General features: G+C 49.9%; 1 long non-coding RNA gene across 1 annotated transcript in view; it reads right to left on the bottom strand.

The window, feature by feature from the left end:
• The window catches only part of LOC144341484 (uncharacterized), a 30420-nt gene extending 15364 nt beyond the window's left edge, over positions 1 to 15056 (bottom strand). The window contains exon 1 of the long non-coding RNA XR_013418456.1: positions 14285 to 15056. This is a non-coding gene — a long non-coding RNA (uncharacterized LOC144341484). The remainder of the gene's footprint in view (positions 1 to 14284) is intronic.
• Positions 15057 to 15256: the final 200 nt, after the last annotated feature.

Here is a 15256-nt window from a genome sequence, read left to right as displayed (position 1 = left end):
TGAGAGAAATACAGAATGGGGGGAAATCATCGAGTTACCTGGCAGTGGGGAGAGTCCTTCATCAAAAGCCTGTGCTTCCAGGATCCAGGACTAAGAAGGAGCTCCCAGGAAAACTGTTCTAGGTGCTCCTGAAACCTGAGCACAGAGTCACAGCCTGGCAGGAAGCCCCAGTGATGCAGGTGTGCCCAAGACTGGGAGGATAGACAGATGCTTGGAGGCCAGACTGTCCTGAAGGAGATGACCACTTCTCTCTCCGGTTCATTAGAGACAGAGTCTGGGCTTCAATTTTGTATCTGGAGTCTCACAGTACAGAAATATCACAAAGGGATTAGACTTTGTATACTTACCCCAATTTTTTTTCCAGTTAAAAAAAATCGTGTTTATTGTGACTAATTCTAAATCCAACAAAGAAAAATAATTAAGTGTAAAAACACATGCCTACAAAATGTAAACCACAATCTCTTTACCCATAGAGACCCAAAATTTAGTTTACGTTTTCTTCAGTATTATCTGATTTCTTTTTTTTTTTTTTTTTTTTAAGCCATTACTGAGGTGTCTCCTCACTGCCCCATGAGGAGGTTCATGGGCTCTTCAGGGCTCTTTGCTGTTTTATCGTTTCTTAAGTTTAAGGGCAGGATCATTTTCCCACACTTCTTTGCTTCCTTGATCACCAATTTTTCACAAGGATGTCATTGTGCATCGGAAAACCTAGTAACTGAACTTCATTAAAAGTGAGAACAATAAGGACATGTTGGCTGCTATGACAGCATCCTCAGTCACCGAATCTCCCTGGGGAACCACACCCCCAATCTCCTTGTAACCCCAGCATGCAGGTATCGCTGCGGCTGACGGGACTGGCCCACCCTGGGGGAGGCATGAAAGCAAAGAGAAGGCAGGTGACTCATATTTAGGAAACTCGGGTGATCCTCTCGAGTCACGTTTCTCAGGGTGTCAGGGGACCAGCCACATGCGGGGAACCTCCTGGCCTGGCAGGTGGCAGATTCTGATCACACACGTTAATCAGAGAATCTAAAGGCGGGCGAACTCTGAAAAGTATCTGTAAAGGAAGGACTCAAGCTCTGCTGTGAGCCCACTACACACGGGGTCACGCAGGATGCAGCTCCCAAAAAGCCATCCAGCGTCCAGTCTCCACTCCACCCTCATGGGAGGAACACCTGTCAAGTCACAGAACACGGGCTTCAGCGAACGCCTTCCTGCACCACCTCCACTGTCGCCCAGCCCTGCAGGAGTAGCCGCTGAGTAGGGGAAACAAGTCTGCTCCTGACCCTGCCCCCGACACACCTCACATTCTCACGGGAATCCCAGTAGAGTTCAGTCGCAGTGGCCTTTCCCTCACAGCACCCACCTCTTCCACAATCGAATCCCAGGCTTGTCCTAGGCCCTGCTGCACACGCCACCGTCTCTGGCACCCGGACCTCAGGCTGTCCTCACGCAGCCACCCGCACCTTCCCAAGAGGGGGATCCGCACGCCCCAGCAGCCGCTACCCGTCTGTACCAGGACATTTCAGAGATTCCTCAGCAAACTCGATGCCCTTAGACTGACGCCCTTAGACTGTGAGGCTCTTCCCTCACAGACCCTGTCACTCCAACACGTCACCATCTACCGGCCACATGCAACAAGCCTCTCTCCCTCCACACTGTTGCCCGTTGGCACCTGGCCCTCCGTCCTGTCCACACTTCCATTCCAGGACATTCCTCTGGGATCAGCAGCCCCAGACTCACCCCCTACACCTACCGCACTGAAAATAACCTTCTTCTTGATGCATCAAACAAAACACAGAAAACCACCCTCAACAGGCACGTACCTTGAGTCACAGAGGAACACCCTGTGAGCCCTGACCCTGAAAGGGATCTGTGAATGTGAGTACTTCTAGCCCTGTCCCGACCTTCAGGGCCTGGCAAACCCACACGCATGCTCTCCTCTCTCTCCAGCTCCCAGCCAGATTCTGCCATTTTCCTCAGCTTTAAGGCAACACCCAAGGCTTCTCACATGGCCCAGAAGCCAGCCCTCGATGGCCCCATGACCTCCCTCCTGGGGCTCATACGGCTGCATGCTCCCTCCTGCAGAGCTCAGGGCTGGTCAGTATGGCCCAGGGGACCGGCCACCTTGACGCTGGGCATAAGACCAGCACTCCCACGTCTCTGGGGAAAGGAGCGGCCCTGGGCAGGGATGCACCTGGCACCCCCAGGGAGGGGCCAGGTGTGGAGGACTAGGCCTCCGCCCGCAGACATGTCAGCACAGCATCCTGGAGCAGAACCTCCAGCCCAGCTGAGCCTACAGATGGCCGCAGTCCTGGATAGGGACAACATCTTCACAGTGACCCAAGGGGACTGGGCCAGAACCGCTCAGCAGGGCTGCCCTGAATTTGCAACCTGTAGAAGCTGTACAGTCATACGTGTATGTTGCCTTAAGCCACTAGGCTTTGGGGTCACTTGTCACACAGCGACGCACAGTGGATGCGCACGGGCTCCCAGGACACGACGGCCTCTGCCGGCCTCACCCGGGCTGTCTCATCTGTTCCCGCGACATCACGTTTCTCAGAGCCAAAGGCTGCCAGGGCCCCCTCTTTTCTTCATAAAGTCATTATAAGCTCACAATACAAAGTGAAAAGCAATCTGTAAAATACAATGTATGACGCAATACAGGGTGGTGAATGCACAGGCCTACACGTGCGAAACAGGCACATGCGTGAAACAGGTGAATGTACACACGAACAGGTGTACACATATGAAACAGGTGCATGCATGAAGCAGGTGTACACATGTCAAACAGGTGTGCATACATATGTGAAAACACCAGACATGAAGGGCTGTCTTTGGGAGCCTGGTTTTTAGGCATCTCCCTAACCCTTTTAGCATCTGGCACAATCACAAACACAGCACACCACAGTACTGAGGGGAAGCCCCAGCTTCTCAGGGGGGCACAAGAAGCTTTTTATGTATGCCACAGGTTGCATCACTACTTTCTAGAAATTCAAGGCCCCCCACTACCAGGACTGGGTCACCAACCCACACGGACCTGCCCCTCGGATGGCGCAGCTGCTTCTAAAACAGAGGCTGAGCCCCACCCAAAGACCTGCAATATCTGTTATTAAATCAAGACTTGGCCATGGATGAATGTGAAGATTTTTATTAAATGTGACTCTGGAACATTCAAAGGACCATAGCTGAATGCTTTCTGCAGCCCACGGCATGTCCAGATGCTCATGGAGAAGGCCAGGGAGTGAGAACCCACGGAGCCCCGACAAGGCAGACTCGGAGCTGTGTGGCGCAGTTAGCACCGATTTTGTTTTGACACTTGCCTTTTATATTCAGATTAAAATGAAAAACAAGACACAAAAGTAGCTCACATTCTATTTCAATTCTCTGGATTTCTGTAATAACTGGGCCCCTTTCCCTCTGGTTTCCCAGCCAAGAGTTAAATAGGCCCAGCTGGGATTTGTCAAAGTCTGGGCCTCTGTTGTAGAGTAAGTGAGGGGGGCAGGGAGGGGAGCGGGGGATAGGGAGTGACAGAGGGAAGGAGAGAGAGAGAGAGAGAGAAACCCCCGAGGGCTGGAGGCAGGAGGGATGCTCCCTGGCAGCCTCAGGCTCCCCCTTCCTAGGTATCTGAGAGCTGGCATCATGCGTGCGGTACCGTCATATGACTCGGCTGACAGACACCAGAATTACAATAAAATGCTTAAGGAGAAGAGTAAGCACCAGCATCTTCAGATTAGGATAGTGTCCGAGTTCCATGCTTGCCTTGTATGACATTCTATAAATTGTAAAGATAATGCATTTTCTTACCAGCCACGCTGTTCAGCAAATACTAACTATAATAAAGACCAGACAGCATCTGAGTACTGAGCGTGTGTCAAGCCCGGTGAGGTAGGAATCATTTACTTTGTTAGAGAAAGAAACAGGCTCTGAGAGAAACTTCCTGAGGCCAGGCAGCCATCTCCAAACCCACCTCACGTCTCCTGACCCTGAATATAGAGAACCCAAGTCATTCACGTGAATAATTTACCCACATGCATGTCAGATTGAGATTCAGCCCCCAGATCTAATCATCTCTATACAGAAATGTGTCAAGGAAGGTACAATTCTATGACCTCGAGCTGGGGGAACCAAGGCAGGCACCCTCGACACAGATGTGCGGCGGAGGCGGGCGCCCAGCGCAGGGGCAGGCAGGAGCACGTCCAGCCCTGCCCAGTCACACAGCCACCCTGCCATGCCAGTGCAGGGGCCGCCACCGCGTCTCGGGGTAAAACAGCTTCTCCTGCACAGGAATCTACCCCTGAAAGTGTGTTCCTGAGAAGGTGTGGACCAACATCTCGGAAATCAGACACTGTAACACGCTTATCTATACAAGCTGCCTGTGTCCGGGAATCACCAATAATTCCCATCTTGCCATCAATTATTTCTGGTAAATATTGATTCAGTTAACTGAGTGAACACAGGAACAAAATAATGGAAATGTCAGTGAATCTGCTCCACCTGCTGAAGAGCTGGGACTAATGATGAAACGGAAGGAATCCTGGAGAACGCAGCAGGACCCCAGACCCCGCGGACCACCCGGTCCTCCCCCACGGACCACCCCAGCCTCCTTCCACAGGAGAGTTAGTCGTGGGGCCAAGGAGTAGTTTCCAAGGAATCTCAGAGGTTCTCAAGGTCTTCAAAGTTTAACGGGAATTGAATATTTACATCTGAGTCCCAGGAGCACATTAAAAGTAAAATTTCTCCTTTACACTAGAATATTGAGCTTGGTTCGGTGGCACTGGCTGTATCTCATGCTCACGAGATGTTTAGAGGCAGTCATGCGTCTCAGGTGAATCATTTTAATAATGAAAGAAGTGCTTGGGCCCTCGATCCAGGATCACAGACCCCATCAGTGAGGGTCTAACCAGGACAAGCCTCAGCCTGGAACGGCTGGTGTTTGTGGGGGCAGGGAGGAGCACCAAGGAAACGCAGGGACAAGCCCCACACAAGTTCGGCATGTGCTACCCCATGCAGTGGACATCAGCCTCTTTTGTTTTTTGTTCAGGAAGGAACATATAAAAAAGCCTGGGGCCCAGGGCCTGGACTCCTCAAAGCTCCCCACAGAGCCGGGTTAATTGGCATCTTCCCTCATGTTAAAATCAACTATATATGGCCGCTGAGGGCATCTCAGAGCAGGTGCTTTCTTGCTGTCTGGGGAAAGCAGGAATTCTAGGCCTCTGCCTTCCTACCTCCCCAGAGGCTCTGGTCCAGGTGAGCTCAGCTTCTCCCAGGTAAGGAGCACAGACCAGCTTCTCACATGTCCCTCAGGTCACACAGGAGCTGTGCAGACCCTTGTACCTTGGCACGAGCCCTTGCAACCCACCCTAGAGGCAGAAGCCCAGCCCTGTGGCCCCGGCCTGGCAGGAGGCAGCTGCTGGGGCCCCTGCTCAGGGTTCAGCACAGCAAGGTCCAGCCACAACGGTGAGACATCTGTCACCCAGCCATTCGTCTTTAACCTAAAACAGACACAGGGATTCGGCAAGGGGTTTCTTCCCCTGACAAACCCATCCTCCCTGTTTTCATCTCTCCCTCCTGCCCTGTCATGGCCACCCAGCACTGCACACAAGGCCTGACTCCCAGTTTCACAGGGAATCCAAGATAATTATGATTTTGAGAAACTGGGAGCTACATAGAAAGTGAGTTGGGAAAGCCAGTGTCCACTGATCCCCCACTCCACACAACCGAAACCCCACAACCAGCCTCTGCCTCAGCCACACCCTCTGGAAACCCCACATCCACACCAGCCACACAGGATCAGGACAGGGAAGGAGCAGGACTGTGTCTTGAGAACTTAAACTCTGGAAGCTGAGTTAAATCAGTGCCGCTCAAATCTTGTCACCATCGATATTGTTAAATTGGGAGATTCCATCTCTGGGGATCTGGAGGGAACCTGAGGCTCTGCACTGAGTGAAGTGAGCACTCGTGCTGGAAGAAGACGTCAGGGAAAGCAACCAAATCTGGAGTCGCAGCTGTCTGAGGCTTGGGTCCCACAGGGAAAGTGGTACCAGGGCCCTCAGGACAGTGGCGGAGGTCCCAGGAGGCAAGTCCAGGCGCAGAGACTCTTGGATCCAAAGCTTGCTCCAGTGACAGGAGGGGCTGCTGCGCTGACAGCCACGAGGCAGGCAGCCTTCGAGCTCCTCCAGCTGCCATCCTGCAGGCAGGGAGGACAGTGTGCCCAGACCACCCCGTGGGCTCCCCCAGCCTGCCAGGCTGGTACTCTTACTCCAGCCACAGACAACAGTACCCATGTTCCAAGCTAGGTTGAAACAGTGCCCCAGGCTTCGGGACACATGCACCCCTGCAGGGCCACTCCTACCCAACACCGATGGCTATTCCCACACATCCCCAACTCCCAGCAAAACTTAAAAATGAAAGTCGGAAGATACAGCCAGGAAACCAATGCTCAAGAAGCAAGTCCAGGGTGACTATTCCTAGAGCTATCACTACTGAACATCTTTACATTTCCAGGGACTTCCTAGAGCTATTGCTGTTGAAAATCTTTAAAATTCTTCATTTCAAAATTAGCTTTCATTACACTGTCTCCCTATTCTACCAAGACTCTAGAAAACAAAAGCATTACAAATTCCAATTCTATCTTATAGCAAGTTAGAAATGCACATGTTTCCTCAAAGGATTCTATGTGTTTCCGTGGCGATATCCTTTCCATGCCCCATGCTACTGCCTGCAACAGGGAAGGCTTTTCCAACCCAACACAACCCAGCGGCCCTGAGACACGCCCCTAATGAATCGTCTGCAAACTCCATCTTCCATAAAAACAGTATTGAAAATGAGCTTACTCCAACCCAATCCGGGTACCGAGACAGGCTTGCCTTAACGAATTGTCTGCAAACTCCATCTTCCATTAAAAACAGTACTGAAAATGAGCATATTACCACTTTTTAAAAATTACTGTAAAGTGGACAGTGTTCAGTTCTGTGGATTTCGGCACAAATATTCCCATCATCATCATCATCATCATCACACAAGCAGAACAGTCCCACAGCCCCAGACCCACTCACGAGACCTCATAAGCACACCCGCCCATTCCCAGCAATCACCGTCTCCATGTTCTCCATTCCCACTGGTCTGTCTTTTGTGAGTATTGTCGGAGGGGCAGGTCACAGCACAGCAGGCTCAGCCTGTCTCTTTCCTGGGCATCGTGCCTGGAGGTGCACCCAGGGTGTCCTGTTATCAGCAGCCCCCAGCCTCGGGGCTGCTGGGTGTTTATTATTCCACGTATGGCTGCGGCACATTGTAACCTGTTTTGGGCAACTATAGACAGTGCTATTAACATCTGGGCAGTTTTTCTTGAACATCAGCTTCTGTTTCTCGAGGGTAAATACCCAGGAGTGGGGTCACCAGGCCCCACGTTTATGTGAGATCAGTTTTGTAAGAAACCGCCAAGTTGTCTGCACCGTGCTGAACCCCAGCATCGCACAGGAGTCCCGACTGCCTGTCCTCACCAGCACCTGGGGCTGTCGGAAGACCTTAGGTGCTCCAGCAGGGGTGTGAACAAATTCACTGCGGCTTCGGTGCACATCTCGGTGCAACCAGTCATGCTGAAGGTCATTTCAGATGCTTTCGGGCCATCCTCCCATCCTTCTCAGTGAAGCATCTGTTCAGGTCTCTGCCCACTTTTAAGTCAGGTGGTTTGTTCTCTGTCATGAGCCATGGGAGTCCTGTGCATTCTGGATACAAGTCCTTTGCTGGCTGCATGGTTCATAGACATCTTTTCCCCCTCTATAGAAAATGTGTCTCTTCAATACCCTAGGGGTGTCTTTTACATTAAAAGTTTAATTTTGATGAGTCTTACCCTACTTGTTTTCTTCCTTGATTATGGATAATGGTATCATGGCTAAGAGCTCTAACCCTAGGTGTTGACAATTTCCGTTTCTTCTACAGGTTTTGTAGTTTGGCATTTTACATTCAGGGCTATGGTCTACCTTAATTTTCATACAGGAATTTCTCCTTGTTTTCACTCTTTTGCATATGGCTGTCCCATAATTCCAGCAAAATTTGTTGAAAAGACTCAAATTCCACTGAATTGCTTTTGCGTCTTTGGGTCTGTTCTGGACTCCACTCTGTCAGCTGACCCGTGTGTCTTCCTGAGCATAATTTACAACTTTAGTGGCCATCTCTGTGAAAAAAGTAATTCTGTCTGGAAGCAAAAACCACATCAGAAATGCTCTAAATAAGATTCTTCCTCTTGTCAGGAGAGCAAAGCCACTGCCCTAAGCAGAGGTGAGGCCTCAACAGCTCCCAGACAAAACCTTAACACACAATGGGGAACGCAATTCATTTCAAGATAGTTACCAAGGGCCACAACCTGAGACCAGCGTAGCCATGAAAACTGCAATAATTTCACAACAGAATGAAATTCATAAAGAACCACTGAGAAGCGTGTGATAAGTTACATAAATCACCGTACCTTAAATTCTGACGGTTGACTAGAACAGAAGTAGCTTCACGGTACAGTTCAAACAGGAGAAAGGTAGGTAGGGGTGGTTTCCACACCACACAGGGCCTGCAGGAAAGGGACTCTCTTCCTCTAAACGGGAGATCCCGGGAGTGGTGTGATAAACCACGGTGACAGGCATGGAACTGTGCAAGCCGGAGTCGCGGCCTGGGCCCCACCACGGAGCCTGTGTCCATGAACGATGAGGCTCGACTGTGAGGCTGGAGGCAACTGAGGCAGTTATCAGGGGACAAGAAAATGAGCGCACGGTGTGAGGCAAAGGTCTGAAACTGGGCAGCAACTTCGAGTCAAGTTGGACAAACGGACTCAAAATACAGGTTCTAAAAACACCACAGCGAACTGTTCCTCGGCCCTGGAAAGGCTAAGTGACTAATGTCCAACACTGAGCATCTGCTACCAGAGACGACCCTGGTGATGCAAGGCCCAGCTCCTCCGAACCCGCGCAGAACCTCAGCGAGGAACTTTGCTGGTATCTTACGGCATATCGACATGTTCCTTTAAAATCTGGTATTTCATCAACAATGCAGGTGCCAGCTTTGACTCATTCACATTTCGATTAAACAAATGTGACCACGCCAGGTAAGAGTTTACTACAATCTTTAAACAGAGCCAGAAGCTACAGTTTGCTCCTACACAACACCACGTCTCTGCAAGTTTGATGGGTTTATTACTTTCCATGTCTTCACTTGCCTAGTGCTAGAAAGCAGATTAAAAACAGAAGGAACCCAGAAACACTACTGAATGAGACTCAAATATCTTGCAATCATCCTGATGAGATGTTTATTAAACAGAAATGTTCTTACCTGTAGAAAGCAGCACACATATCAACACGCACCTAGAACTGTCGCCAGCATTCCAGATCATCTTCCCTTCCACGGCCACAGTGCAGGGCGATGGACCACGCACACCTGCAGACCCACGGAAAGCGGGGTGACACAGCCGATTCTTGTAGCGAGCAGGCCAGGGTGCACTCAAAGTGCATCTCTTTCCAGAGGGCCGCCACAGAAAGTTACACATTTATTCCACGGTTTAGCGGCGCTGCACCAAACATTTCTGTAAGATTCTCTAAGCAAGCCTTTCCTTCTGCCTAAAATGGCCCAACAAACTGAAAAAGCTCTTGGAGCTGGCAAAGACTTCAGTATCTCCTTAACTACTGTCATGCGCGTCCATGTGAAGAGAGCACCAAACAGGCTTTGTGAGCGCAACATGGCTGTTTATTTCACCTGGGTGCAGGCGGGCTGAGTCTGAAAAGAGTCAGCGAAGGGACGTAAGTGTGGGGCCGTTTTATAGGATTTGGATAGGTAAAGGAAAATTACAGTCAAAGGGGGGTTGTTCTCTGGCGGGCAGGAGTGGGGGTCACAAGGTGCTCAGTGGGGGAGCTTTTTGAGCCAGGATGAGCCAGGAAAAGGAATTTCACAAAATATCATCGCTTAAGGCAAGGACTGGCCATTTTCACTTCCTTTGTGGTGGAATGTCATCAGTTAAGTCGAGGCTGGGCATTTGCACTTCTTTTGTGATTCTTCAGTTACTTCAGGCCATCTGGGCACATATACGTGCAAGTCACAGGGGATGCGATGGCTTGGCTTGGGCTCAGAGGCCTGACAATTAGAGTCTTCAGTTTTAAGGTGTGGGGTAAGATCATATAATCCCCAACTAGGCTCCTGATGTTGTGTGTGGCATCCAGCAACAGCACGTTCCATTCCTGGATTAAATTTGAGTCAAGAGTCCACAATGAGAACGATTTCTGGTGAATGAAACACCAGGCAGGAGGGCGATTCCGCTGGGCAGCTCTTCACACACAGCCCAGGAGCTGGGGGGAGACGAAGAGGCCGACTCGCGTCCACCGTGCTCATGCCCCCTTCGAATGCCCCCAACTCCTAGAGGCCAGGACCCAAGGGAAATCTGACCTGAAAATGGGCAAACCCTCACTTTGGCAGAGGGACAGGGATTCGGGGCCACACCTTGACCTCAGAGCAACACAAGTGCAGACACAGCACCCCAGAACACCCTCCCCACCCAAATTCAAGGAAGAAAACCATCGCCCCGCCCCCTTGCGGAAACCCCCAGCTGCTTGAGCAGACGCCTGCCGCGCACCGTGTGCAGCCTCTCCCGTCCACGTTCCGGTCTCAGCACCTGTGCCTCAGCCCTGGCACTGCTCGCCACACCCACAGGTGTGTCAGGAGAGGCAGGTCCGAAGGTCTCCACTACACCAAAGCCTGTAAAGCCAGGGGACCGCTCCCTCCAGCAGGAGTCCAGAAGCAGTGACTGCAATAGCATCACGGCATGAGAATTCTCCCCTCGGTCTCCGAGTCTCCAGTCTGTTGCCCACCAGGGTCTTCTGCCAACGGCGAGGCCCAAGCTGGGCGTCACATTTGGTTCTGACCATTTCCCTTGTCAAGATCAATACTGCAAATATATCCAATTCATCCTGTCACTAAAAACGAAATAATCCGCTATCTCCATCACAGATGACACAGTCAGGTTTCCATCACTGGGGTGGTTTTTTTGTTTTTTGTTTTTTTTGACATGGAGTTTCTGCTCTGTCACCCAGGGTGGAGTGCAGTGGTGCGATCTGGGCTCACTGCAACCTCTGCCTCCCGGGTACAAGTGATTCTCCTGCCTCAGCCTCCCAAGTAGCTGGGATTATAGGTGCCTGTCACCATGCCCGGCTAATTTTCATATTTTCAGTACAGACGGGGTTTCACCATGTTGTCCAGGCTGGTCTCGAACTCCTGACCTCAGGTGATCCACCTGCCTCATCCTCTCAAAGTGCTGGAATTACAGGCCTAAGCCACCATGGCCTGCCGTTACTGGTGTAATTTCTAAGCCGCTCTCTCACACCCACTCCCTTTTTTTTTTTTTTTTTAAACCAGCTCTATGGCTATATTTTTTTCCAAGAGAACCCGTTACCCATTTGAAGTACAAATAAGACACCATGTTTAAAAACCAAAAATGCCAATTTACGTAGAAGTCTCCAAATACCCAGTCTATTTGAGCCTTGAGAATAAGATCAAGCTGTTGGCTGAATACAACTTCCCTTTCCATCTGTCTGCCTATTAGACACAAGGACAAAGCCACGAGCTAGGGACATAAAGGCAGCAACCACCAAGGCAGCCGAGACTCCAAATAATAGCTCGAAGGACCAACACAAAGGTACCACACCCTGCACGCCCTCCTCTCCTTCCTTTTCAGAACTTCCAGAGGATGAAACAGGGACCTCCTCAGACGTCCCACGGTGCAGGCGGCCAGAGGGGAAGGCGGCGGCAGCCTGAATGAGGCCACCTGGAAATCACATTCCACAAACAGAAATTCTCCATGTGCTTTACATCCTCTGTCTCTGAAGAGCTATGCCAGTCTAACAGTCGCTAGAAAACCTTATTCAAGTGTCATTTCACATTTCAAGCAAAGAAAACAGTGGTGGGGCATGAGGGAAAAACATAGCCATGTGTTCTGGGGTATTAAAAATAAGTTTTCTTCTGTTATAAATGTATAATTATACATTCTCAGATTTCTGTATAATTGATATGCTTCCTAATTAGCAGACATAGTAATAAAAAGTGAATTCCCGAGTGTAAGATCGGAGGACCCATTCACATGGCTTCAGGTTCTGCTACTGTGTTTCAACTTAAGAAAATGGTTCTGTGTATTGGTAACAAGGTGTGAGTGTCTGTGTGGCTGTAATCAGGGTTCATGTTGGCTCCCTAGCAGAGGATGTTATACTGTTACATTATCTTCTACAAAAAATCCTGAAAAAATGAAGGCTGAATAGACATACACACCCTCCCAAAATAATCCAAATGTCCATCGATATGACAAACAGATGAATTACAGTTTCCATCATGGAATATTCCTCAGCAGTCAAAACAAAGTATAGCCACAGGTTCCAACTAGGATAAAGAAAACCTTTTAAACACGTTTAAAGTGAACTGACGAGGCGGAATTCCTCTATTACAGACATCGGCTCCAAAAGGGTACAGTTCTGAATCCTGTGATGTAGAATTAGTTAGCAACCCTGTTTAGGGACACATCTAGAAAAAAGCAAAATAATGACTACACAATTTTACATTCTTTGTAAATTATAACTACCATGAAAATTCTAAAAATGTGAAAATCTTCCCAACTTTCCTTTGACAAGCTTCAAAATAAATACCCTGGCATTGCTTGCGACACTCACAGGTGTGCCAAAATAATTGAAAATATACCCAAGTTAATAGAATCAAAACTTGAAGATGTATGAGTGGTCCCTGCCTCGCTATCTCTACATCGTGTAGAAATTTAAGAGCACGTAGTGGCACTGCAATGCAAGGCTCAAACCAACTGGGTATTTGGAAACTTCTGTGCAAAATGACCTTTTTTGGTTTTTAAACATCGTGTTATTTGTACTTCAAACAGGTAACTGTTTGGTTCCCTTGCAAAAAATACAGCCATAAACCTGGTTTAAAAAAAAAAATACGAGAGTGGGTATGAGAGACAGTAGCTTAGAAATTTTACCAGTAACGGTAGGGAGCAGTGGTTCATGCCTGTAATCCCAGCACTTTGAGAGGCAGGACCCACAGGGTCTTTGAGGGCACCAGTCTCCTCTGTTGCCTTCCTGCCCGACTGACCCCAGGATATTCACTGGGTTTCCATCCCTGTCTCATTCAACATCCCCCCCAAGGGTAGCCTTCATCCTCATCTGGGGCTCAACTCTGCCCAATTTCCTAAATCTCTGCCTTCAGAGCCTGAAAACACCCACGCCCAAGGTAACCCTAGGTCCACTTTTACCCTAGAGAGTCCTGATTTTATCTGTTTCCCCAGCATCACTTTAGTGATAATTTATCCTGTAAATTCCAACTGCCTTCACACCTCACTCCCGCTGTCTCCCAGCAGACCCCACTCAGACGCACCTGCCCCAGACCCCACACCCACGTCTGTGCATGCTGCCCTGCTCTGCCCCTGTGGGAACCACCTCTCTTTCTTGAGGAATCAGCTGGCGATCATCTCCTTGTGGAGGACTTCCCTGACTCCAACCCTCTCCAGCAAAGGCAGAAGCCGTCCTCGGTACTTCCCCCAAAATTCAGGTCAAGTATGAAGATGGTGCAGATGCTAGCTGTGCCTGGGATGCCATGGGCAGGGTCCCCAGATGCTCTGCACATGGCCCGGGGCACAGCCTGAACACAGCAAGTGCTACAGAAATAAAACCGACATGCGCTGACCTCGATAGGGCCTCCTTCACCATCTACATCTGTCTCCCCTCTGGACAGTAAAATCCACAAGACAGGGAGGGCTTGTCTCACTCATCTTCAAACTCCCAGTGTCACCCTGGCAGGTAAAGGGGACTCAAATGTCTTCTGAAGGAAGCCGCTGGTTAGCTGCCAAGTTAAAGGGCCTCTGAAAATCAGAGCTCTGCATAGGAGTCCAGCACACTTTATGATGAATGACTCCAACCACGGCAGAACTCGCCGTGGAACCAGTGCTGACCAATTCAGGGTTTGTTCACTGTTTCTCAGTTCATTAGCATAACTCACTCTAACAGAGCAGCCACGCACAGATCCTCGGACATCTACACAGAGTGGGATGATGGAGCCGAGTCATGTGAACGTCCCGTTGTAGACTGGGAGACACCGGTCAGACACGGACCCAGGGAGAGCGCAGACCTCGCGTTAAATGGGCTCCGTGTAAACAGCACTCCCTGCCAGGTCCTTTCCTATCTTCACAGCTTCTACAAATTCAACTCTCGCACCTGACACCTAAGAATACTGCATACCCCCATGTGAACCCCCCACTTACCTCCCAAAATGACCCGGCATGGCCGAGTACAAACCATTTCAACATAAGGGAACTGGAGGGCATGTGGGGCTTTCCCGAGTCCCAGCTGCCTCCTGACTGGAGGGTCCAATGCTTCAGTGAAGGGGGGGTCTCTTCGGCCCCCTCAGCGTCAAGAAAACCCATGTTCACTTTCTCAAGACCACACACAACCGAGTCACAAAGCAGGGCGGAACCTCGACTATCCGGATTCAGGTCATGTCGAGTTTACGAGCTGCTGCTGTGAACACTGCAGGAAATGATGAGCCTGATTCCGGCTTTGACCTCGAGAAAGTGAAACTAATTTCACTTTCCGGGCCCAACTTCAAAGGCCCGCAAAGCCAGAGAAGGCAGAGGAGATGGAACACGCTCTCACCCCAGACCTGCTGCAAGGACGCACTTCTCAGATGTGTTCCAAGGTGCACAGCGTGTCCGGTGCCTGTTCAACTCCACTGACCTGCAGGTCTTCCTATGTGGCATCAGCCTCCTGGGCACTGGGGGCAAGAGGTATAATGGCAAGTCCCCTCTGCAGCAAAGATGAGGTCCAGGAACCCAACACAATAGAACTGACCTTTTTCTGACAGTCTTAAAACAGAAGGAAAATACTGTACAGCCAACGTCCCCTCAGGCAGGTTTATTTACCTGTGACTCACAGGCCATGACAGACAATTTCAGGTTCTTACCGATTCCTATTTTCCCCATCCAGGAAGCCTTTCTTTTTCAGCTGAGGCTTGTGGCTACGGACACTAACGACACCAAAATCAGAGTACGCAGGTGCAGTCAAGTCATATGACTTCTCCACTAGAATATGCACAAATGTTCATCAGCAAATCTGATCTTTGCTTTACCTCCTCCTCCCATGATCTAAAAAGGAGTTCACCACACACACCCCACTTCGAAAACATAATTCATACTCGCATTCAATTCTGGGCATTCGGAATAGACCTAATGGGGAAT

Source organism: Macaca mulatta, chromosome 6 (genome assembly GCF_049350105.2).
Source record: "Macaca mulatta isolate MMU2019108-1 chromosome 6, T2T-MMU8v2.0, whole genome shotgun sequence".
Taxonomy (NCBI): domain Eukaryota; kingdom Metazoa; phylum Chordata; class Mammalia; order Primates; family Cercopithecidae; genus Macaca; species Macaca mulatta.
Note: the sequence above shows the minus strand (reverse complement) of the source record. Positions and strands in the feature narration are given on the sequence as shown.